This window comes from Dermochelys coriacea, chromosome 1, assembly GCF_009764565.3.
Source record: "Dermochelys coriacea isolate rDerCor1 chromosome 1, rDerCor1.pri.v4, whole genome shotgun sequence".
In the NCBI taxonomy this organism is placed as follows: Eukaryota; Metazoa; Chordata; order Testudines; family Dermochelyidae; genus Dermochelys; species Dermochelys coriacea.
This window is the reverse complement of record NC_050068.2, coordinates 71,711,545-71,738,266: the sequence shown is the minus strand read 5'-3', so window position 1 is coordinate 71,738,266 and position 26,722 is coordinate 71,711,545. Positions and strand designations below refer to the sequence as shown.

Here is a 26,722-nt window from a genome sequence, read left to right as displayed (position 1 = left end):
GATTTTCCAGGTTCTGAGGTGAGTCTGACTGGTCTGTAGTCCCTGGATCCTCCTTCTTCCCTTTTTTAAAGATGGGCACTACATTAGCCATTTCCCCATCATCTGGGACCTCCCTCGATTGCCACAAGTTTCAAAGATAATGGCCAATGCTTCTGCAATCACATCTGCCAACTCCTTTAGCACTCTTGGATGCAGTGCCTCTGGCCCCATGGACTTGTGCTCGTCCAGCTTTTCTAAATAGTCCTAAACCACTTCTTTCTCAACAGAGGGCTGGTCACCTCCTCCCCATTCTATGCTGTCCAGTGCAGCAGTCTGGGAGCTAACCTTGTTCGTGAAGACAGAGGCAAAAAAAAAGCATTGAGTACATTAGCTTTTTCCACATCCTCTGTCACTAGGTTGCCTCCCTCATTCAGTAAGGGACACAAACTTTCCTTGACTTTCTTCTTGTTGCTAACATATCTGAAGAAACCATTCTTGTTACTCTTAACATCTCTTGCTAGCTGCAACTCCAAGTGTGATTTGGCCTTCCTGATTTCACTCCTGCATTCCCGAGCAATATTTTTATACTCCTCCCTTATCATTTGTCCAATCTTCCACTGCTTGTAAACTTCTTTTTTGTGTTGAAGATCAGCAAAGATTTCACTGTTAAGCCAAGCTAGTTGCCTGCCATATTTACTATTTTTTCTACACATTAGGGTGGTTTGTTCCTGCAACCTCAATAATGATTCTTTAAAATACAGCCAGCTCTCCTGGACTCCTTTCCCCGTCATGTTATTCTCCCAGAGGATCCTGCCCATCAGTTTCTTGAGGGAGTCAAAGTCTGCTTTTCTGAAGTCCAGGGTCCTTATTCTGCTGCTCTCCTTTCTTCCTGGTGTCTAGATCCTGAACTCATCCATTTCATGGTCACTGCCTCCCAGGTTCTCATCCACTATTGCTTCTCTACTATTTCTTCCCTGTTTGTGAGCAGCAGGTCAAGAAGAGCTCTGCCCCTAGTTTGTTCCTCCAGCACTTGCAGCAGGAAATTGTCCACTTTCCAAAAACTTCCTGGATTGTCTGTGCACTGCTGTAGTGCTCTCCCAGCAGATACCAGGGTGATTGAAGTCTCCCATGAGAACTAGGGCCTGTGATCTAATAACTTCTGTTAGTTGCTGGAAGAAAGCCTTGTCCACCTCATCCCCCTGGTCCGGTGGTCTATAATAGACTCCCACCACAGCATCACCCTTGTTGCTCACACTTCTAAACTGAATCCAGAGACTCTCAGGTTTTTCTGCAGTCTCTTACCAGAGCTCTGAGCAGTCATACTGCTCTCTTACATACAATGCGACTCCCCTACTTTTTCTGCCTTGCCTGTCCTTTCTAAACAGTTTATATCCATCCATGACAGTTCTCCAGTCATGTGAATTATCCCACCAAGTCTCTGTTATTCCAATCACATCATGATTCCTGGACTGTGCCAGGACTTCCAGTTCTCCCTTCTTGTTTCCCAGGTTTCTTGCATTTGTGTATAGGCACTTAAGATAACTCACTAATCGTCCCACTTTCTCAGTATGAGGCAGGAGTTCTCCCCTCTTGCGCTCTCCTGCTCATGCTTCCTCCCGGTATCCCACTTCCCCACTTACCTCACGGCTTTGGTCTCCTTCCCCCAGTGAACCTAGTTCTCCTCACTAGGTTAGCCAACCTGCTTGTGAAGATGCTCTTCCCTCTCTACGTTAGGTGGAGCCCGTCTCTTTTTAGCATTCCTCTTTCTTGGAACATCATTCCATGGTCAAAGAATCCAAATCTTCTCTCTGACACCACCTGCATAGGCATTTGTTGACTTCCAAGATTCAACAATCTCTACCCGGGCCTTTTCCTTCCATGGGGAGGATGGACAAAAACATCACCTGACTCAGCACCAAATTGGCAATTCCTACATTGAGGGGGGATTCACTTGCAAATGACAAGTGATATTTCTGAATTGTGTAGTATGCCTGCACTCTAAATGCAGTCTTATTGTGTTTGTTAAAATTGGTACCACCTGTCAGCCCGCTGTCCCACTAAGCTGCTTTCTGGAACCTGCCCCTCATACAAGAGTTAAGGAGGTAGAGAAGAGAGACAGGTTGTCTCCTCACTGTACCAGACATTAGGAGCACCATTCCCCACCTTCTCCAGGAATGATGAAGAAGAGTGGTGGTGCTGGAGTGTCCACTGACTCCCTGTGGCTGGATGTGGCATAGCAGGTTTTCTCCTCTCTAGTGATAGGGTTGCCATTATCCAAGTCTTGCCAGAATCATCCCTTTATTGAGATAGCTGTCCTGGGAAATCTGTAAGGGTGTTGAGTACACACTACCACTTGTCCACTTTGTACCACTTTACAGACTCAGGATCATCCTAGATGTCCTGGGTCTTTTGCACCTCAGAGAGGCCAATCCTGTCTAGCATCCCTTGCTGACAGTTGCTCTGGGCCAATAATGGTCTGCGCCGCTCATGACTCCTGCCAGGTCACATTTTAGTCCCAACCCTTAATAGGAAGTCCTGTAAAACAAGTGGCCAATCCTTCTATCTGGTCTGTCACCCTTGATTCTGAATCCAGTGTCTGTACACCTTTTTCCTGAAGGCTTCTAGTAGTCCATATTCCTTTCTCTGGGCGTCATATCACCTTAATAGTGGCTGGTAGGGGAGCTCAGTGCCCAATCTGTACACTGGGTTTCTAGGATAGTCAATCAAGATTCACTCCACCAGATTCCTTGCTGCCACCTCCCTAGACTTCTTTCTACAAGACTTTTCCAGGGGATTTCTTCTCTCCCTGCAAGAGCCTTTCCTTTTCTGCAAGTATCTTCATTACTTAATGCCAGTCATCTTCACCATCATCTTCTTCTTTTATAGCATAGCAGACTCACATTCTGATTCTATGGCTACCAGGTACTGGATTTCCTGATATATAATTATAGTCTGTCACTTTTCCCAGTATGTTTTAATAAATTGTAATATTGCTTTCTTAATAGTGCCCAATTTTCCTTTTGCACTGACCAGGTTTCTTAGCATAAATTTTGTCACGTTTAGGTCCCTGAGTTGGTCATATAAAAATCCCCCATCCCAGGGGTTGTGATCAACAGTTTCTTTAATCTTGCAAATTTCACACAGCCTATATTTGTTTATTAATTGAGCCCAAGTTACTATTTATGCCTGAGTGTCCGGTAAGTATTCAGAGTAGAGTTACCTCATTCTTTCTCTCAGTATTGTTGCAGTATGTCAATGTTTTCAATTCTAGGGAATGTTTCATGAAATCTTTTCTGGTTTGTTTCTTTTGTCTATATTTCCTGCCACTCCTCTCTTATTTCATTTTTAATTAGATTTTTAAATTTTTATTTACTCAGAGGGATCTCTCTTTTTTTTTCTTTTTACAGCATTTTTGCTGCTTAATCTCTGAGTATATTTCCTACTCTCTCAGCACATGCTGGGATCCATGCTATTTCTGTGTTTACTCTCATCTGTGCCAATTCTGTTGTTAGTAACAACATTTATATAATTTCTGCTATCTGAACTCCCATTTTTGATTGCCAGTAGTCCTGAGAGTGAGTCTGACCAGATGACAGTGGAGGTAGGTTGCACATCCAGTATTCAATATAACACCAACATTATTCCTGCTAGCTTGGCCAACAGATATAACATTTTATAGTTGAATGGATTTCTTTATTCCAAGTGTTGAGACACAAAATGCTGTCCCCATTCTCCCAGTTCTCATCTTTAGACCCATCCAGATATATTGGGCAAAAGGCCGATTTATCAGATACACATAGCTCTTCTTTTCCCCTTTTAATTTCATTATTTAGTTCCACATTTATATAGCAGGGTGTGTGTATGTGAGAGAGATTTCCCCCATATAATGAATTTTCCCATGGCTACATATGATCTTTTTAAAAAAAGTCTCTTTCTCTTAGTTCCTTTGTCCATACTTTAATCCTATTAACATGAGACATTTTTTTCCCTTCCATGGGTCCGCTGAATTACCAGCATTCTTCATATATTTGTTTAGTATTTCAATTTTCCCTGTTTCCTATGATATTTGACCAAAAGGTTAAGTTCAGTAATTTCATTAATGCTACAAGAAAAGGAGTACTTGTGGCACCTTAGAGACTAACAAATTTATTAGAGCATAAGCTTTCATGAGCTACAGCTCACTTCATCGGATGCATTTGGTGGAAAAAACAGAGGAGAGATTTATATACACACACACAGAGAACATGAAACAATGGGTTTATCATACACACTGTAAGGAGAGTGATCACTTAAGATAAGCCATCACCAGCAGCAGGGGGGGGAAAGGAGGAAAACCTTTCATGGTGACAAGCAAGGTAGGCTAATTCCAGCACTTAACAAGAATATCAGAGGAACAGTGGGGGGTGGGGTGGGAGGGAGAAATACCATGGGGAAATAGTTTTACTTTGTGTAATGACTCATCCATTCCCAGTCTCTATTCAAGCCTAAGTTAATTGTATCCAGTTTGCAAATTAATTCCAATTCAGCAGTCTCTCCTTGGAGTCTGTTTTTGAAGCTTTTTTGTTGAAGGATAGCCACTCTTCGGTCTGTGATCGAGTGACCAGAGAGATTGAAGTGTTCTCCAACTGGTTTTTGAATGTTATAATTCTTGACGTCTGATTTGTGTCCATTCATTCTTTTACGTAGAGACTGTCCAGTTTGGCCAATGTACATGGCAGAGGGGCATTGCTGGCACATGATGGCATATATCACATTGGTAGATGCGCAGGTGAACGAGCCTCTGATAGTGTGGCTGATGTGATTAGGCCCTATGATGGTATCCCCTGAATAGATATGTGGACAGAGTTGGCAACGGGCTTTGTTGCAAGGATAGGTTCCTGGGTTAGTGGTTCTATTGTGTGGTGTGTGGTTGCTGGTGAGTATTTGCTTCAGATTGGGGGGCTGTCTGTAAGCAAGGACTGGTCTGTCTCCCAAGATCTGTGAGAGTGATAGCGGTCAGTAGGTTTCCGATATAGGGTGGTGTTTATGTGACCATCGCTTATTAGCACCGTTAAGCACTCCCAGCTATTTTCGAGATACCACTGACTTCCTGAGGAAACTACAGTCCATTGGTGATCTTCCTAAAAACACCATCCTAGCCACTATGGATGTAGAAGCCCTCTACACCAATATTCCACACAAAGATGGGCTACAAGCCGTCAGGAACAGTATCCCCGATAATGTCACGGCTAACCTGGTGGCTGAACTTTGTGACTTTGTCCTGACCCATGACTATTTCACATTTGGTGACAATGTATACCTTCAAATCAGCGGCACTGCGATGGGTACCCGCATGGCCCCACAGTATGCCAACATTTTTATGGCTGACTTAGAACAACGCTTCCTCAGCTCTCGTCCCCTAATGCCCCTACTCTACTTGCACTACATTGATGACATCTTCATCATCTGGACCCATGGAAAAGAAGCTCTTGAGGAATTCCACCATGATTTCAACAATTTCCATCCCACAATCAACCTCAGCCTGGATCAGTCCACACAAGAGATCCACTTCCTGGACACTATGGTGCTAATAAGCGATGGTCACATAAACACCACCCTATATCGGAAACCTACTGACCGCTCTTCCTACCTACATGCCTCTAGCTTTCATCCAGATCATACCACACGATCCATTGTCTACAGCCAAGCGCTATGATATAACCGCATTTGCTCCAACCCCTCAGACAGAGACAAACACCTACAAGATCTCTATCATGCATTCCTACAACAACAATACCCACCTGCTGAAGTGAAGAAACAGATTGACAGAGCCAGAAGAGTACCCAGAAGTCACCTACTACAGGACAGGCCCAACAAAGAAAACAACAGAACGCCATTAGCCATCACCTTCAGCCCCCAACTAAAACCTCTCCAACGCATCATCAAGGATCTACAACCTATCCTGAAGGACGACCCATCACTCTCACAGATCTTGGGAGATAGACCAGTCCTTGCTTACAGACAGCCCCCCAATCTAAAGCAAATACTCACCAGCAACCACACACCACACAACAGAACCACTAACCCAGGAACCTATCCTTGCAACAAAGCCCGTTGCCAACTCTGTCCACATATCTATTCAGGGGATACCATCATAGGGCCTAATCACATCAGCCACACTATCAGAGGCTCGTTCACCTGCGCATCTACCAATGTGATATATGCCATCATGTGCCAGCAATGCCCCTCTGCCATGTACATTGGCCAAACTGGACAGTCTCTACGTAAAAGAATGAATGGACACAAATCAGACGTCAAGAATTATAACATTCAAAAACCAGTTGGAGAACACTTTAATCTCTCTGGTCACTCGATCACAGATCTTAGAGTGGCTATACTTCAACAAAAAAGCTTCAAAAACAGACTCCAAGGAGAGACTGCTGAATTGGAATTAATTTGCAAACTGGATACAATTAACTTAGGCTTGAATAGAGACTGGGAATGGATGAGTCATTACACAAAGTAAAACTATTTCCCCATGGTATTTCTCCCTCCCACCCCACCCCCCACTGTTCCTCTGATATTCTTGTTAAGTGCTGGAATTAGCCTACCTTGCTTGTCACCATGAAAGGTTTTCCTCCTTTCCCCCCCCTGCTGCTGGTGATGGCTTATCTTAAGTGATCACTCTCCTTACAGTGTGTATGATAAACCCATTGTTTCATGTTCTCTGTGTGTGTGTATATAAATCTCTCCTCTGTTTTTTCCACCAAATGCATCCGATGAAGTGAGCTGTAGCTCACGAAAGCTTATGCTCTAATAAATTTGTTAGTCTCTAAGGTGCCACAAATACTCCTTTTCTTTTTGAGAATACAGACTATCATGGCTGCTACTCTGAAACCTGTCATTAATGCTACAGGCATTTTACCAAAAGCTATCTGCATTACACACAAAGGGGTCATGATGAAGACATCACAGTAATGTTTAGTGCCTGGCTTGAATTAAGTCTAGCTTCTTTAAGTTCATTTTTGAAGCTGAATTAAATGTTTGGCATCTGTACTCAATGGCTGGTCTTATTAGTGCTCTATAAAGTATTATCTTTGCTTTATTATCTGCACCTCAAGTGATTCCAGAAATACTTTAAAGTAGATTGATTTTTATTGTAGATTGTAGATTGATATCTACAATATTTTCAGTGTGGTCATTTCTTGTTAGCTTGCTATCAAATGTCAGTCCCAGAAATTTGTAATTTTTTAACTATACCTATTTGCTTTCCATACAAAATCAATTTACAATCTTTTTTTTTAAATTTCCTCTTAGTGAATATCTTTTTTTTTTAATTTTGAGAGTTGAAAATTTAAAGCTCCACATTCCCCCATTCCATACCTTTCCAAAGTGCTTCATTAATTCACTTCTCAGCCTCCTGGGTTCTGTCTTTAGTCCATATGGCACAATCATCTGCAAAAAAGGAAATGCCTATGCCTGCACTCAGCCTTTCAGGAGATTTTTGAATCATTACATTGCATAAGGTAGGGCTGATGACACTCCCCTGTGGAGTGCCATTTGTGATTGTATATTGCTAGAGTAGGGAAAGCCTACTCCAACCTGCATAATTGTTTTACTTAAGACTTCCTATATCCACCTACATATTCTTACTTTTATGCCCCTGTATATTAGTTTATGCAATAAGCCCTCTCTCCATAACATATCCTATGCTTTTTCAATATATAGGAAAGCTACTGTCCTATATTCTTTATTTCTCATATTTTTTGTCATTCTATCTCTACTCTTACTATATGCTCAACTATACTCCTTCCTTTCCTTAACCCACTTTCCATGTTGTCCATTTCTCTCAACATAAGTTGTTATTTTAATAGGCAGCAGACTGAAAACACACACAAGGAACTATTTTTTTTCTCACAACGCATAGTCAACCTGTGGAACCCCTTGCCAGAGAATGTTGTGAAGGGTAAGACTATAACAGGGTTAAAAAAACCTAGATAAATTCATGGAAGATAGGTCTATCAATGGCTATTAGCCAGGACGGGGAGGAATAGTGTCCCTAGCCTCTGTTTTCCAGAAGCTGGGAATGGGCAACAGAGGATGGATCATTTGATGATTACCTGTTCTGTTAATTCCCTTTGGGGCACCTGGAATTGGACACTGTCAGAAGACAGGATACTGGGCTAGATGGACCGTTGGTTTGACCCAGTATGGCCGTTCTTATGTTCATCTTTTGGTCACCATTCTTTCCATGGCTTTACCAATTGGCAAATGGCTTGTATGCATCAGGTCCTGTTTGCAACATACCTCGTTTCCACACTTGGAGTATAACTATGTTTCCACACCATTGGTAGCTCACCTTTCTCCTATATACTGCTGTACAGTTTTAGTAATATTTTCCAACTCCCTTCATCCAGATGTTTTAGCATTTTGTTATGTACACCATCCTTGCCTGGTGTAGAGTTTTGCTTTTATCTATAGCTTTTTGAAGTTCCCTCATACAGAAGTTTTCATTGAATATTATATCCTCATCTTCCTCCCACCTCTTCCATTTCTTATGATTCTCTTTAATGATATTTTCCCCTCACACAGATTTCTATATTATATTTTTCAATGGTTTCAGAGTAGCAGCCGTGTTAGTCTGTATTCGCAAAAAGAAAAGGAGTACTTGTGGCACCTTAGAGACTAACAAATTTATTAGAGCATAAGCTTTCGTGAGCTACATGAAGTGAGCTGTAGCTCACGAAAGCTTATGCTCTAATAAATTTGTTAGTCTCTAAGGTGCCACAAGTACTCCTTTTATATTTTTCAATATTACTAATACTGTGGAATATTTCTACTAGGGCTTCCAGTTCTTGTTTATTAGAGCTTTTTGTCTTTAGCCTTCTACAATGAGGTCTGGTACAGCATTGCTCCTACTCCATATTTCATTCATTGTTTTAATCTGCCTGTATACTACTGATATTTTAGTATTTTTATTCGTTTTCCCATAGTACTTTCTCCAGCTTTGTTTTTGCCTTTTTAATAGCCCTTTGCACACTTTCCTTGTTTCTTTTTCTTTTATTTCAGTAAGTCCTCACTACACATTGTATTTTTTTGCTTTCTTATATGCCTTGTTCCTTCCTTTAATGGTTTCTTTTACACTTCTCATTGTGCACATAGTTTAGGGTAACTTGGTGTCTTAGTTTCAGAGTAACAGCCGAGTTAGTCTGTATCTGCAAAAAGAAAAGGAGTACTTGTGGCACCTTAGGGATTAACAAATTTATTTGAGCATAGCTTTTGTGAGCTACAGCTCACTTCATCAGAATGGGAATGGAATGGAGGTGGGGAAATTGGAATCATGTTTTGCTAAAGGGGGGAAATGGGAACAGGGACACAAGTAAGGCTCTGTGGTGTCAGAGCTGGGAATGGGGACACTAAAGAAGGAAACTGGAATCATGCCTGCTGGAAGTTCACTCCAATAAGCATCAAATTGTTTGCACCTTTGGAGTTCGGGTATTGTTGCTCTCTGTTCATGCAAGAAGGACCAGGGAAGTAAGTGGGTAAAGGAATAAACCCCCTAACAGTGCGTCTTTCTCCATCCTCAACATTTCCTTTCCTTTATATACTGTATATTTTGGGTAGTGATAATTTCCCATTCCCTCCTCTTTAACAACTTTCCAGCTGCATTTGTTTGCTATACTAGTTGACAATTCCGAGGTCTAGACAGGAAAGATTTCCTTTGGCAGCATTAAACCCAGTGGGTGTACTATCATTCAGTATGTCTAAATTATTTTCATCCATGAATTGTTCTAGACATGTGCAATTCTTATCTTTTTCCTCACTTTCCCACAATTTGTTAATGCTGTTTAGGTCTCTACATATAATATCAGGTTTCAGAGTAGCAATCATGTTAGTCTGTATTTGCAAAACGAAAAGGAGTACTTGTGGCACCTTAGAGACTAACTAATAAATTTGTTAGTCTCTAAGGTGCCACAAGTACTCCTTTTCTTTTTACATATAATATGTGGCCCTTCTGCATCTTCAGCTTTCTCTGTCAAATACAGAATCTCCAGTTTTCCACAGGGGTTGTATACATTATATATTCTAAAAGATACAGGTTTATTTTGCATTGGAATCCCAGTAGTATTATAATCTATATTTAGTTTCTTCACCTCAATCTTATGATAATTTAGGTTTCCCTTAATTTATGTTTTTCCCCTTCCTACTTCTCTGTAGTGTTTATAGTTGCCATATCCTCGGTTCAGAAGTCTAATTTTCCAATTAAATATGTTCCTTGTCTGCAAAATATATCTGTTTTAGTATCCTTATCAAGGATATTTTCTTCAGTTCCTGCCCATGTGCTATTAGATTATGTGCGTTCTAACAGCAAATAGTTATTACCATTCTGTTGATCCTTCAGTATTTCCTTCACTAAAAAATGCCTGGAGTCATTCTGCTAATAAGTTGCTAACATTTAGGTACTTTTCTTCTGCTTTAACTATAAAGTTTGATTATTTTGTTTTGCTATCTGTGATGAACAGTTTATTACTTCAATCATAAAAGTTATAAACCTTTCTTTGATTATACACAACATGTCTTCTCTTTTCCCTGTATCACTCATTATAGCCTTTGATTTGTTCCGGTGTGTGGTTATCTCTTTCTCCTTCCTAAGCTTCTCCTCCTCTTCTCTTTTTAGTCTTAGATGTTACCTAGTAGCTGTTGCATATGATATGCTATTTGTAGTCTTTGTTTTTTTGTATATTTTTCTTGCTTTGCTGCTATACAACCTCTGTACACTGCACTGTGCTTTCCTCCATGGTTACTAAACTTTAATTCTGTTCCTTCCACACATTTGTAATAGAAGTGTTCCCTTCCACATTTACTGCATCTATTTTTTCCTTTACCTAGATTTGCCACATGTCCAAAACCATTGGCATATGTAGCATGTTACTGTGGGTGGGATATATGGTTTTGTCCAAAAAAATCTGGTAAACTATTGTTACCCTATCAGGAAGGGTATCTCTTTTAAATGCAACTAGCAGAGCTCTTGATGTCTCTTTCCCCTCCTCTCTTGTTAATTAGCAATTTAGCATATAGCACTTTATCATCCCTTATGGCTTGCTTTACTTCATCTTCAGTCATTTTGATCAACACCCCATATACAACTCCTCTGGATTACATCAGATAATTAGGCAGTTTATAATCAGTTTCCCTAGCATTTTAATCTTTAATAGTTTCCACACTTGTTCCTTATTTTTACATTCAACTAATATCTCTTCCTTGTAGCTTTCTAGCTCTCTATCTCCAGCACTTTTTAAAACTCCTCTGCTACTTCCAGAGGGTTTATATTCCGTCTTCACATCCTTGACTGAAAATTTCATTTTTATAACTTAAGATTTTTCTCTTTATTCTTTCTTGTTGTTACCCTGTTTTTTCTTCTTCTAGCTCTGATGCATCCACCCTTTCCTTTTTCCTAACCTGTGACCAGCCTTCACCTCTGCTATCTCCTCCATCACTTTCTATACTGGTGTAAGTAGTTTTCATTATATCTTCCATCTCTCCACAAACTATAGCTCAGATGATCCCCTACCTCAAACCAGCCCCAAGTCCGCCAGTGAGCCCAGCACCCTACCAACTCCACAGGGAGGTTCTCATACTCAACCAGACCCCAGTGCAGCCCCTTCTTTTCCAAATTTCCTCTATTTATAGTACTACCCAACCATTCCCCAGCTGTGTTTAATTATTAATTAGGTCTGGCTCACCCTGCAAATACAACCAGGTGGGTTATTTGGCCCCTGTTAACCATTTCTTCACCTGTGTTTGGCAGACACCCAATCACACATCTGTTTCCAATTTCAGTTTCTCATAGAACTGGAGCACCGACTGACTGATTATTTGAAGTGGACATTTGTGAAGCTGTGACAAAATGAATTTTACAATGGACTCTAGCAACCAGGTCCTGGGATTGCTGAGTGAAAGGTGTGGGGAGGGAGAGAAGGGGGAACAAATACCCCACCCAGGCCAATCTGGAAGTGAGGGGAAAATACTTCCTAGTTCACACAAGATGACTAGCATGATGCCCACAGCAAGGCCCCTGAACCCGATTCTCTAATTTCAAGACAAGGAGCTTTTCTTCAGGACACAGAATGGCACTCCAGGCAAGGAGAAGGTCTTATAAGCTATCCTTTGGAGCTGCTAGGCTTATGTTGTACCTTCTATCCAAGCAGTCACCTACAGTGCCTCCCTCCTCAAGCTCACAAGGAGGGGAGGCTAGTTCAATTCTTAAAAGGGCCAAGTGTTTTCTATCCCTAATGACCCAGACAAAGACCCTGCCACCTCTGTGGCTGTGGGTTGTACAATACAGAAAAAACAAAGTATATACAGAGAGATTAACATAGCTTGGGCAGTGAGGATGTCTGTAAGATCCCACTACCACTACCACTATCAGCTTGGAAAAGAGGTGACTAAGGGGGGATATGATAGAGGTCTATAAAATCATGAGAGGTATAGAGAAAGTAAATAATAACTCCTTCTCATAATACAAGAACAAGGAGCCACCAAATGAAATTAATAGGTAGCAGGTTTAAAACAAACACAAGAAAGTATTTTTTCACGCAACACACTGTCAACCTCTGGAACTCCTTGCCAGAGGGTGTTGTGAAGGCCAATACTATAACGGGATTCAAAAGTGAGCTAGATAGATTCATGGAAGATAGGTCCATCAATGGCTATTAGCCAGGACGGGGAGGAATGGTGTCCCTAGTCTCTGTTTGCCAGAAGCTGGGATTGGGTGACAAGGCATGGACCACTGGATGATCCATAACTTGTCTGTTAATTCCCTATGGGGCACCTGCCATTGGCCACTGTCAGAGGACAGGATACTGGCTTGATGGACCTTTGGGCTGATCCATTATGGTCGTTCTTATGTTCTTATCCCACTTTGACAAGCCAATGTTTACCAGTGTAAAAACCAGTCTTATTTTTATATTTTAGTTTATCAAACAAAACATGCACATTAGCAATCAAGTAAATAATATTGCTATGAAGCTTTGGCTAAGCACAGTAATATTATCATAGGTAAGGGAAGAATACTATTTAAATAGAACATTGCCATGTGGTATTTTATTTCACTGTTGCAATGCTACTTATAAAAAGATCTATCTCCAGACAGTACTATTTACTGTCTCTAAAAGTCATGGCAGTTAGTTCCTCATCTGACTTCATTTAAGAATAGTTCTGATGTCCCCAAAGCAGTGCAAAGTTCAGAAGCAATTTACTTGACATTCAACATCAGTCTCATAATAAAGTTCACGGAGAGAATGGGAAAGTGTATTTATTTAGATCTGTAATTATCAGTCTAACAATGTGGGAGATTTATTTGGGAGGATAGGATTGCTTGCCTTGTATTAGAGATGTCACCTATTATTTCGGGTATGAAGAATGTACCTGATTTTTGGATCATTGGTGCAACAGTTAGAAGACAGACTTCAGTGGGAAATGTACAATACAATTTAATAATAATAATAATAATAATAATAATAATAAAAACAATATTGATCCATATCCTGCCTAGGCATTGTTCCATTGATCTCATTGGAGCTACACTGATTTACACCAGGGGAAACTCTGGCCCTTAGTAGATTCAGAAGAAAGATTGGCAACATAGGAGTAATGAATGGCATATTCTCCAAAGATACTAATGTTATAGATACCTGTCTTAGGTTGGGGCTTTTGGTCCTGCACATGTTTGCATGGAAGGTTGGTTATTTATGTGAGTCTCCAGGTTGGAGAGCTCTTTTTTTATGTTCTCCTGTTTGCTGTATAGGATGCTGATCAGGTGGTTCCTCAGTTTCTTTGATAGCGTATGGCATAATATCTCACTGTGGTCTGTGCAGTATGTAGATAGCAATGGATTTTTTACATCGGCCAAACTGGACAGTCCCTACATAAAAGGATAAATGGACACAAATCAGATAGTAGAAAGGGCAATATATAAAAACCTGTAGGAGAACACTTCAATCTCCCTGGACACACAATAGCAGATTTAAAGGTAGTCATCCTGCAGCAAAAAAACTTTAGGACCAGACTTCAAAGAGAAACTGCTGAGCTTCAGTTCAATTGCAAATTTGACACCATCAGCTCAGGATTAAACAAAGACAGTGAGTGGCTAGCCAACTACAGAAGCAGTTTCTCCTCCCTTGGTGTTCACACCTCAACTGCTAGAAGAGGGCCTCATCCTACCTGATTGAATTAATCTTGTTATCCCTAGCCTGATTCTAGCTTGCATATTTATACCTGCCTCTGGAAATTTCCACTACATGCATCCGACGAAGTGGATATTCACCCAGGAAAGTTTATGCTCCAATACATCTGTTAGTCTATAAGGTGCCACAGGAGTCTTTGCTAATTAAAGATATGAAACCTTTAACATTATAATATGCCAAATAGCAAGGAGTTAATAGGCTAAACTCAACCTACAGCCCTTCATTTGTTATAATAGTCTGTCCACTACAAACAACCTGCACATTCATGCTATGGTAATGTTTTCTATTTGTATAGATTTCTTCAGTGGCTATAGGTGGCACAATAGATAAGTGTCTTGTAATATGTTTGTGAATCCAAACACAGCATAGAAATCTTTCCTAACTTTCTACTGACAATGTGGCCTTGTGGGAAAGTTAATGGATACCTATGTTTGTAGTGCAAAGCATCTAGAAATTGTCTAGGTCACCTACACATTGAAAACTGATTCTTTTTTTTTTTGTCCTTTGCAACTCTTTAGTTAGAGAAACAACATAGTCTAATATAGATTGGAAAGAGGGCACAGTATGTAGGACAGGTATACAATGATAGTGCTTTCTCTTACTGGAGCCAACCTTGTTCATGTTGAAATCAATGGAATTTTTTTCCAATGACTTTAAAGAGAGCAGGAGCAAGGTCCTAAACCCAAAAGGAAAAGATGGCAAGTATGTAACATGCATCCACTTTTCAGGTTGTTATAGTGTTATGTTGTTATAGTTCCCCAACATATATATAATAAAGTTTGTTCAGCCAAATTCAGCTAAATGCTTGCAGGAGACAGAGACGACATTCTGATCTTAGTGAAACTGATCTAAATTAAGAATATCTTAATTGAACACTTTACATTTTTCATATCTCTTTTCCTTTAACATCATTGACTACTTCAGTGGAGATACCTGGGAAAAACTGGGCTCTCTCTCCCTTCCTTTTATTAGTTCCAAAGGAGATGAATTTTAGAAGAATTCACAAACATCTATTATAAACTTCAGCGTAATCATTTATTTATTTATTTATTTAAATAGAACATTACCATTTGCTAATATGAAATGTACACATAAAATGGACCTTAAGAGCACATAGCTCTGGGTCTGTTTGTATGTTGTACAAGTATGAATTTATCTACAATATTTGTGTAGTACATCTGTTTATTTGTTTCTATTTCTCTTTTTTTCTCTGATCTCACTTCTCTAGCACTTAAAATGTGTTTCCTTCTCCATTTTAAATGTTCATAAAAAATGCTGATAAAAGATCAGTACTTTTTCTCATTTTGGGTGCTGATGGGTTACTTTTTCCTCATAGACAGAAGGTAATTTTAATTAGGATTTTTTTTAAAAAAATTCCATTCCATTATTTCACTGGAATTCTTATGATGAATCTTAAGAAATGTAGAAAAAAACAAGTCAAATTTGTGTTCTGTTCATCCAGAAAAATCATAATTCATACAGAGTGTTACTGGTAAAGAAAATTATGAAACTATAGAGAACTCTATATAGTGTGTTATTGGTGGTTGTCATTAAACAGTTGAAAGTTACCATTTGCAGGTAAAATTAAATTTAATGCAGTATTCAGAATATTTCTGTAATTAAAACATGGATAATAATGTAGAATACTAAGGCAGTCATGAAACACTGTAATTGTTAGTATCTAATGATGACACCTGTAAAAGGAGAGAGTGTGTATGTATATAACACACACACACACAAACATACACACAGAGAACACTGGAAATTAGGAAAATGCGCCTTTCTAAATTGCCTGGATTATATAACTAAAAAGAACTATATAGTCATCTTTGACACCCTCTAATATGCACACACGCACAAACTGTCAAAGATGACAGTACAATATTTTTTAGCCACAGGCAAATTAGAAAGGGGTATTTTTCTAATTTCCAGTGATCTAGTTTGAATGTATATTAATGAGTGGATGAAGTTATAAAAGGATGTCATCTGGGGTGCAATCCAGAACAGTGAGGTGCTTTGCCACTTCATATCGTTAAACAACCATAAACAAAGTGTAACTATTAATGGAATGATGTTGGATTGGAGGGAGGTCTCAAGTAGGGTTTCACAAAATCTGTTCTGGATCCAGTGTTCTTTAGCACCTTTATTAATGACATGGATGTAGTTCTAGGGAGTAGTTTGCAGGTGACATTAAGCTGGAGGGAGGAGGGGGGAGGGAAGGGTTGCCAGTACTTGGAGGATAAAGCTAAAATTCAGAAGGATCATGATGAATTGGAGAACTAGGCCATAACAAAATGTAAATCAACCAAGACAAATGTAAGGTGCTACTCTTAGGGAAGAAAAATCAAATGTAAAAATAGAGAAGTGGAGAAAACTGGCTTTGGCAGCAGCAGTTGTGCTGGATCACAACCTCAACACAGAGAAGCATCATGGAGTTAGGGTGGATCACAAACTCAACAAGAGTCAGCAATGTGATGCTGTTGCAAAAAATAAAATAAAAATGCAATTTTAGGTTGCATTAACAGATGCACAGCATGGCAATCACGTGAACTGATAGTACAGCTCTATTCAGTACTGATTAGGCTCAGCTGGAGTACTATATCGAATTTTGTTCACCAAAGTATAGAAAGGATGGAGAGAAACCAGAAAGGATCCAGAGGTGAGAGACAAAGATGATTTAAGGAATGGAATGCAAGCCATATGAGGAATGGCTGAAGGAACTAGGTATGTTAGTTTGGAAAAGAGTAGATTAAGGAGAGATATGATAGCAGTCTTCAGATATTTGAAAGGCTGCCATAAAAAAGATGGAGAAAATTATTCTCTTTTGCCATAGAGGGCAGGACAGGCAATGGGTCCAAACTACAGCATAGCAGATTTAGATTAAATCTCAGGAAAAAAAACTTTCTAAATGTAAGAACAGTAGGACAATGGAACAGACTGCCTCAGGATGTTGTGGAAGCTTCTTCAGTTTTTGAATATTTTCAAAAGGAGACTGGATATCCATCTGTCTGGGATAGTTTAGACACAACAAATCCTGCATCTTGGAAGGGGGTTAGATTAGCTGACCCTCGCGGTTCCTTATAGCCCTACAGTTCTATAATTCTATTCCCTGTAACCCTGTGTGCCTTAAATGCTGTGTTGCTGTGGCCCACAGCCTTGCCACCAACAGACAGAGGCAAGCATGCACTGAGTGACTGTGTGTTAAGCAGTTCTGACTCAGCACTCTGATTCCAGCCGCCTACTTGATATACCTGGCACAGACTCTTATCTACTTGCCTTTGTTCCTACGAGCCAAATGATTTCAACACACTCCCAGTCCCGAATTTTCCCCAAACCACATGCCTTGCAGTGTTCAACTTTTTCCTGGACCATTGTGTTCCACGAGTGACAACAATACAGTTCTGATAAAGCAACATCCCAGTAGCCAATCAAATTTAAAAGCTTGCTCAGTAGTGTTGTAAAATTGGAACTAGTATTTTGAGGAAAAGCCCCTGCATAGGCATTGCTAGGTAATGTAATACAGGTAATGTAAAAACACCCTTCAGTAATTTTTCCCCCTTTAATAGAGGTCTTGAACTTGAGATGCTTTAACTTAGTTGTTACATTTTTCAGACCATCCTCTCCATTTCACAAAAAAAAACCCCACCATTGTTCCTTCACCAGCCTTTCTTCGCTAGAATCTTTTCTACCCTGTAAACACGGTCCTGGTTAGGGTTTACTTTTTGTAATTCTTTGGGGTAAAAAGACCCACAACTTCCTCTTCTCCATAATCTTTTAATGCATACACAGGCCTCTGTCCTCATAATAAAACCCCAGATGTGATAAATATTTCATTGGTAAAGGGTTGCTGATATCCCTTTTCAAAAGTACCCTTCATTTTAGATACCCTTTCTTAAAAATCGCTCGTGGTGCATTTATTTTAAAACTATTCCCATAGTCGGTGTTCGCTAGGCTCAGCACGTTAGCATGTATCACGTCAAATGGGCATCCTCTGATAGTTCTGTGATAACTTCTGTTGTAACTGTCTATGAAGGCCTGCAGCATGTGATATATTGAAAGGTACTACAGGCGGTAAAATACCTCCACATCTTTGATTTTAAAGTTCTGTTAAACCTCTCTATGACCCTGGCCTTGACTTCGTTATTGGTAACAAAATGGTGTACCCAATGTTGCTTAAAAAAAGTCTTTAAAGCTTTGTTTTAAAACTCTTTTCCGCAATCAGTTTGTCATTTTTGAGGCACGCGGCCTTGTCTAAAAATAGCTATAAACGCCTTTGTAACTTCTTCTCCTGTCTTATTTTTTTAGGGAGACTGTCCAGGCATATTTAGACAAAATATCCATCTATATTTTAAAATATATTTATGGCCATCATTGTGGTTAGAATAGGGAGCCATGTCGACCATGTCCGCGTGCCATTGCTTGTCCACATCAGAGAGAACCATTTTATTTCTTATAAATTAAATTCTTGCAGGTTTTTGTAAAGTATAAGTATCTTGATCACAAGACAAGATGCAACCTACTTTCTGGTCAAAGTTTTACAGTGCCTTTTGGTGGCCTGAAATAGTGGGTTACACCCCCAAAACTCCCAATTCTCCGAGAGAGTAATACATTTTCTTTAGCTACCTCACCATGTCTAAACTGTCTTACTTTAAAACATCTGTATACACAAGACCCCAATTTTTGCTTTTGTTTTTATTGACTACAGAAGTGGCTATATACATCTTTCTGTTTAAAAGACAAGCTTTTAATACAGAATCAAATTAATATCAGATATGGTTATACATATTTATTTAATGCAGAAGCAAAGTAATATAGGAAATGGTTATACAGGCTTTTAAAAAAATACATTGAATCTTAATCAGTATTCAGGCTTATTTTTTTTTTACCCTTTAAGATAAAGAGCTGGCATGTAAAAAATTTTATAATCCATTTTACGAACATTGCTACCATACTATTTGGCCAATCTTTGTTGCCACCTTATTTGACAGGACTATCAGTAGTGCCACCAGGTCTGATGTCTCTGCTATCGCTCTGATCATTTTAACAACTTTAGTTACAGTTTCAGTGGTCATGTTAACCCTTTTCAAATTGTAGCCTTTGGCTATAATTATATGTAGGACCTGGGCCACATTCAGTTTAGAAGAAATATGTCTAATCTGGTGAAATACTTCTGAGCAAGCTCAAAAGATACAAAAGTAACTATATGGATTGGGAGTGTCTACCACACAGACTGTGCCGTTTTCAAAAAGCTATTTCTTCAAACAGTGGTAAATGGTATTTACTACAACGGCCCTAATAATGTTGGCCATAATATCATCTTCTCAGCTCTGCTGGTCACCCTCCTTACTTTTTATAGTCTTTTTTAAAAAATCTTGCTTCTTGCAAAAACCACAGGTACATATTACAGTTATTTTTCTCAAAGGCCATCTCTTTTTATCTTCTTCATCCTCTGAAGATGTCTGTTAAAAGCAGAGGAAAAAAAGCATGTTTAAAATTCTTTTTTTCTCTTTTACAACTGGTAGAGACCCCATAAAGTCTTCCTGTTTCTTCGGTTCAATTTCAGAATGAAACATGGGGTTTGGCACCGGTTCTGTCTCTTTAGCAAAATAAGTATAAAGGATCTTCTCTTCTGAACATGAGCTGGAGCACGCATAGGCATTTCCAGCTTCTTGGCATCTCTAGGCATCTTATAAAAGGACATGGCTGTTGTATCAAGGCTTCCGATTTTAAAAACGCAGTTCACAAAAATACATGGATTATACACATGGTCAAATGCTCATTGGATAGAGTTTTTCAAACAAACCACTCTGCGATAGCCCATTTCTGAAAGGCTTTTATTTTAAAATCTTGGTATGAAAGGATTAGTTCAAAAAGTGCATTCTGTGACATAGCTGTAAAACAGCTTCAAATTGACCCACCAACAGGCGGGGATAGCTCGCAAGGTTCGCCGCCCAGAACAGCTATCATTTCACTGCCGGCAGCTGCTGTGGTAGGATGCTTTGCTCTGCATGTGTTCAGTAACATAGACTTTCTTATAACTTTATTTATTTCTTTATTCTCTAAAACCTTTTTTCCCTTTGTCCTGTGCTTATTTTTTCCTCTCTTTCTATTCTTTAAAAATTGTCTTTCCTTACTAAACGTAACTAAACAATCTTTCTTCCATTTAATAACCTTTCTTTCCTTTTTTCCTGCTTACTTTTTTTTTAATCTTTAAGGCCTCTCTTTCCATTCTTTCAACCTTTTTCTCTAAATGTGGTCAAACACAAGCATGTAATAATCCTATTAAACATAAAAAATAATTTAAAAAATTCTTTTTCAAAATGGTCGACAACACCAAATCTCAACACCAACAGAAATGGGAATGGAGGGTGGGACATAAGTCTAAAATGGGGCATGGAAACCTGTCAAAAATACATGGTTATGAATACTATTAAGGTATATACTACTACTATATGTATTAATGTTATGTACCTGTCTGAAGCATTACAAAAAATCCTTAGACAGGAAAAAATAAACATTTAGCAACATCCCTACTGCCTTAGTGTGTTTCCTCATTAAGCTGCACATCAGGTAGAAGAAATAGGTGTGAATAAATGTTTATGCTGGGATTCCTAACCACTGTGGCAGTTAATAATTAATTGGTGTCAACAAAAGGAGGTCAGAAAAAACAAAAAATCTGAGTGAATATCTTTTGTTCAAATCCCATTTCCATTAAATCTTTCAGACAGAACTTCCTTTGTGGAAAATTTATAAATCCCACTTTCCCCTTTAAAACAGTAGGTGTCCCTTATACGATCTATAACTTTTGCATAATTGGGCATTCTAGGACTCTTTTCAAATTTTCTGTGACAGGCATAATTTTTCAAAAACACATCTGCCATAAGTTCAAAACAAAACAAAACTAGGAACAATTATCCAAAAGACCTAAATCAAGTGATTTATACTGTGCATATAATATGCATTGCATAAGCTTGTTTTGTATTTTCTTTTATTCACTAAGTATTTTTTCTGTCAGTTTTCACTTTAATTCCCTTGTAATAGGATCTGATATAGGCTTCTTTCTATTATTCCTTTTCTCATGCAGTATTTATTGATCTATTCATGAAAGCATGTGGAGTCCTACATGTAAAATGTCTGAGTCATCTGAAGACACAACTTTAAAATGCTTAAGATACAACACTTAATGCTAACTTATACTAAAATGTATGTAGTTGAAGTGTGCTAGATGAAAAAGTATATCCTATGAATATTCTGAAGATTATCCATGGAGTTTTTGGTAACTTTGGATGGATATTTTGATACCCACACTAACACATATTGGCCTGTTCCAAAGCTCATTAACATAATTAGGAGTCTTTCCACTGACTTTGTTAACATAATGTCCATTGTTATATAGTTCAGTTGACATCTGTAGAACTATTCCCTCCTCACAAGTATTGTTCCTGGAAAGTTACAGGATGTTCAAACATTCTTCTTCACATAATTGTTTCAATTTCTGCTTAGTCTTTCTTGAGCGTCTTCTATTCTACTTCTACTATTATTAATTATTATTATTAATCATTCATATTCCAGTAATGTCAGGAATGAACTAGGCACTGTTTACACAAATGGACTGAAATCCTGGTCTCACTGAAATCAGTGAGAGTTTTGCCACTGATTTAAATAGGGTCAGCATTTCACCTGTGCACAGGAAAATACCCAGGCAATATGGCACAATCACTGATGTTTGTCTTTTTTAGCAGATATTCAAGCAGGCATACAATTTCCTAAGGTAAGAGTTTTAGCCACAGTGGTAAGCTATCAGGTAAGAGAAGGCAGCTACAGAAGTAATGGGAAATGTCTAGAGAAATAAAACACAAAATAGCCTAATCTTGCAGTTGAAGCACAGATCTGGAAGTTAAGTTTTATTGGGTTCTACTCCCAGCACAGCCAGAGTTCCTCCTTCACTGTGGGCACCTCATCTAACCTCTCTCAGCTTGTACTGTCCCCACTTTACAGATGGGGAAACTAAACTTACCTAACTCATAGGGACACAGTGACTTGTTTAATTAATATTTACAATTTGTTTTGCAATCTTTGAAAGAAGGGGTTACCTACATTCAAAATATTACTAAATTATTAAGGCTGTTGCTTCCTTTTGGCAGGAAATGGCTTTTATTTAATTGTGCAGACAAGGCACTTCCACCTTAATTGGAGTTAGGGTGACCAGATGTCCTGCTTTTATAGGGACAGTCCCGATTTTGGGGTCTTTTTCTCATATAGGCACCTGTTACTCCCCACCTCCTCTCCCGATTTTTGACACTTGCTATCTGGTCAGCCTAGTTGGAGTTGACTAATTTTTCTGATAAATAAATTAGATATCATCATTATTATATTTTAGTGTTAGATACAGTTCTTTGCAACAAGTTGCTATTCATTTAGCAGAACTGATCTGACATCAGATATAAATTTTATTACAGAAAAGATGTCATTTAAACCACTCTTGACCAAGGAGCTTTAAAATAACTTCAATCTGAATGCATCTGAGGTCCAGTTCAATTAGTCTCAGGCTGTTTTCTGTTGTGGATAGAATGACTAAAAGCAGAACAAACAAACCTGAACTACATTAATTTTTCAGCAAGAGCTCTAGGGTAAAAGAAACAAACAAACAAAAAAAAGATGAGAAATGCAATGTCCTTCATTGAACCACTGTCAAGACCTGAAAATTCTTCAGTCCTTACTGGTGCATTGCAACAAATAATATGAGCTATTACTATGTGCAAGTTAATCTAGGTATTTGTATATGGTATCATAAAAGGGCTATTTTTGGTTCCAAATAATCTTCTTCATGTTTTAAGACAAATGTTAAAAAAATCTGGTGTGAAAAGATGGTTAGCAGATGTAAAACTGTCATATATAATCTATAAAACATTGTATCAGTGACAGGGTCCTTGTTGATAAAATGGATGCTGGCTGCTTGGATTTTAGCTAAGTGTCCCAGTTCTGCCAATTACAAGGTGACAAAGTTAATTCCCTTAAAGCCAGTACTTTGAAACACATTATTGTAATACCATTAAAAACCATTCAAGTCCATATTCCCTGGGAAGTGACAGAATTATGAAGATTTGAATTCTATGCAAGGATTGGCTTTTATAGGGAATTAAAAGTGCCCTATGGGGATTTTAAAACTCAGAGGCTGAAAGTGACATCTCCCATTATCAAGAAATCCCACCCCTTCTGAATCCCATTAAAGATAAGTGATATATTGACTCACAAGCTGACGTGCTTTTTCCCCAGTCACTCTGAAATCCTAAAATACTTAAAGGTGCATGATAAAGAAATCAAGGGGGAAAAATCAATCCAAGCAATTAACTCCTCAACCTCTGCACTAATTTGCTAAGCCCATTGTTACATGTTCTCCAAATCAGTGAATAAAACACTACCAAAAGGTCTGAGCAGCCACCATGCTGATACATTGTACTACAAAGAAATGGGAGATTGCTAAATATTTGATGACATGGCTTTGCATACCTTGTTTAAAGATCAAGTTATCTAAAATAAATGATTGTTTTCCTTTTGGTTAAAGAAAATCTCTTAAAAAACCCTCCTCTCTAACTGTAGATAAACACAGAATCATAGAATTGTAGGACTGGAAGGGACCTCAAGAGGTCATCTAGTCCAGTCCCCTGCTTTCATAGCAGGACTAAGACCATCCTGAGAGGTGTTTGTCTAACCTTCTCTTAAAAATCTCCAATGATAGAGATTCCACAACCTCCCTAGACAATTTGTTCCAGTGCTTAACCACACTGATAGTTAGGAAGTTTTTCATAATAGACCAGAAAGATAAGAATTTAAATGACAGGTTTCAGAGTAGCAGCCGTGTTAGTCTGTATTCGCAAAAAGAAAAGGAGTACTTGTGGCACCTTAGAGACTAACAAATTTATTTGAGCATAAACTTTCGTGAGCTACAGCATCTGATGAAGTGAGCTGTAGCTCACGAAAGCTTATGCTCAAATAAATTTGTTAGTCTCTAAGGTGCCACAAGTATTCCTTTTCTTTTTAAGAATTTAAATGTGATACAGTTGTTTTTGACAAACTATGGATTACATTCCTGAATAAAAGGTAGCAAATTGCTGTGCCATCCTAGGAGCAGCCATGAAGAGGTCTCTGTCCCCTAAACCCTAATCTTGATCTTGTTGTGCATTGGCTTTGGTATTATGCGTTTACTATCCATTTCTGCTACTCCCCACCAATCTTCAAGGGTGGAAGGACCAGACACACAATCTTGGCCCTTCCCATGCACAATTAGTTAAATTTGGGGAGACTCTGTAGAGAGTTTTCAGTCCTATTCCCATGTGTCACCATGTAACAGCTAGCCCAATATTATTCTTGATTCATAAACACAGTGATAAAATTCATGCTTCACTAAGAGCAAGACCTACTACTGTGGTAAAAAGCTTTTTGTCTGAGGATATGTCTACACAGCAAATTATAACTCACAGCTGGCCTATGCCAGCTGACTTGGGCTTGCAGGTCTCGGGTTAAGGGACTGTTTAATTATGGTATAGCTGTTTGGGCTCAGACTGGAGCCTAAGCACTAGGATCATGTGAAATAGTAGGGTCACAGAGCTAGGGCTGCAGCCCAAGCCCAAACATCTACACCATAATTAAACAGCTCCTTAGCCCGAGCTTCACAATCCTGAGACAGCTGATACGGACCAGCTATGGGTTATTAATTGTTGTGTAGACATGCCCTGATAGGGACAAATAAAACAAAGACAATACTTGGAATGACATTTCAAATAAGGAAGGGTGTGGGAATTATTACTGAGGAGAACAAAGTGAGATGGGTGTCAAAGTTCATGGCAACTATACCTGTATTTCCCCTTTGTGGTCCAGCAAGTGTAGCCACTCTCAGGATTCCAGCTTCCCATCTGTTGTCTCTCTGGATAGACACCCATGTCCCTCTCCCTTCTGACTGGGACCTGTCCGGGTTTCACACTTCCCTGCCTACACTGTGTATTACCCAGCACAGACAGATTGCCCAAGCACAACTCTTTGCTTTCTCTTCAGAGACAGTTATCAGATGTAATTGCTCCTATTATCAGGTACCCCATGGCACTTCCTAATTAAGCCTACTTTACTCTCAGGAGTATTCTCTCCTCAACAGCCACTTCCCTGACCCAGTGATCACTACACTGAGTTTCAACCACATACAATTTATTAAATAGCAACTGTAAACAAATAAGGAAACCACTGAAAATGTTAAAGGACCCAGAAAGCCTGCAGTATGGTCACGGGGAGCTCAATAGAATTCACAGCCTATTCCTTTCACATTCCAGTCCTGTTTACCAGAATCTGGCTGTGCTGAGGTGATACCAAGGGTAAGACTCTTGCTCTGGCGGTAGTTGATGCCCTCAGGATCTAGGTGACAGGACCCTTTGTCAAGCTGTCCTGCAGTGGCTCAAGAGCATGATTACCAACCTCAGGGCACAAATCCCAGATTGGCTCTTAGTTCTCTACTTAGATGTCACCAACCAATTACAAAGTGGCACTATAACAGCCTTAACATGGAGTCACAGGCAGTCCTCCTGAGTACTCCAATCTATCTTGCTACCCAGATAAGCTTACCTTCACTATAGATGGTCCCATACACAAAGTATCACAGCAATAGACAAGTTATCCCCAGACCTAAAAGACTAATCACTTACTGCAGATCAATTGCACTTTAGGTCTCACAACAAAATCCTATGATAAACTATCTAATGATTTATTATATAGGAAAAGGAAACAACAGTTATTTACAAGATTGAAAAAGGTAAACACATATACACACACACGACTTCTAATCTTAAATTTCAAAAAGTAATCAAAGCTTCTGTGATGAGCAAGCTCAGTATGTCCTTTAGGGATAACCCTGTCTAAGCACTGGAGAACTTTTTCTTAAGCCTAGTAATCCTTGTGCTCCCCAGAGTCCAAGTAGCATAAAGATACAATTCCTCCTTGTTAGGGGTTTTTAGTCCCTTCCCTCAATCTGCTTTGAGCTGCAGACTCAGTGGATGTGAGGAATTCACTTGTAAGATTCATCTTCTTGGGGAAAGGGGATAAACAACAAAGGCTTTTGTCCTATTTAATGATCCATTTGAGTATAACCTTGTTGGGCAGGACATAACTTTTGTTGGAGACCAGCATTTCGCACTGGTTAATGTGTCTCTCTTGTCTGGTGATTTACATAGTTATAAAGGCTTACAATGCAAATGTTCAGATATTACCATAGAATATGGGATACAGTCATTAAATGTGAGATTAATGGATGCAGCAACTCACAAACATTCAATAAAGTCTAAGCACTAAACACATTCTTATAATACAAATATCTATTTTAACAATACTAACACATAGCTGAGCCAGATTGATTCCAGCCATGTATTTGTCAATGTTTAGTTGAGGAATGGGATGTTGGCCTGAGCTGACATCTGTTCTGCACGCATCTCTCCCATTGGGCTCATATCCCACATCACCCTCTGAGTCCAGATTAA

The 26,722-nt window shown here is 39.0% G+C and overlaps 1 long non-coding RNA gene across 1 annotated transcript; it reads left to right on the top strand.

The window, feature by feature from the left end:
* The first annotated feature begins 211 nt into the window (after positions 1-211).
* Positions 212-17,082, top strand: LOC122457617. Its single transcript, XR_006277253.1, has 4 exons — positions 212-222; positions 13,175-13,181; positions 15,322-15,327; positions 16,929-17,082. It is a non-coding gene; the product is annotated as an uncharacterized LOC122457617 (long non-coding RNA).
* Positions 17,083-26,722: the final 9,640 nt, after the last annotated feature.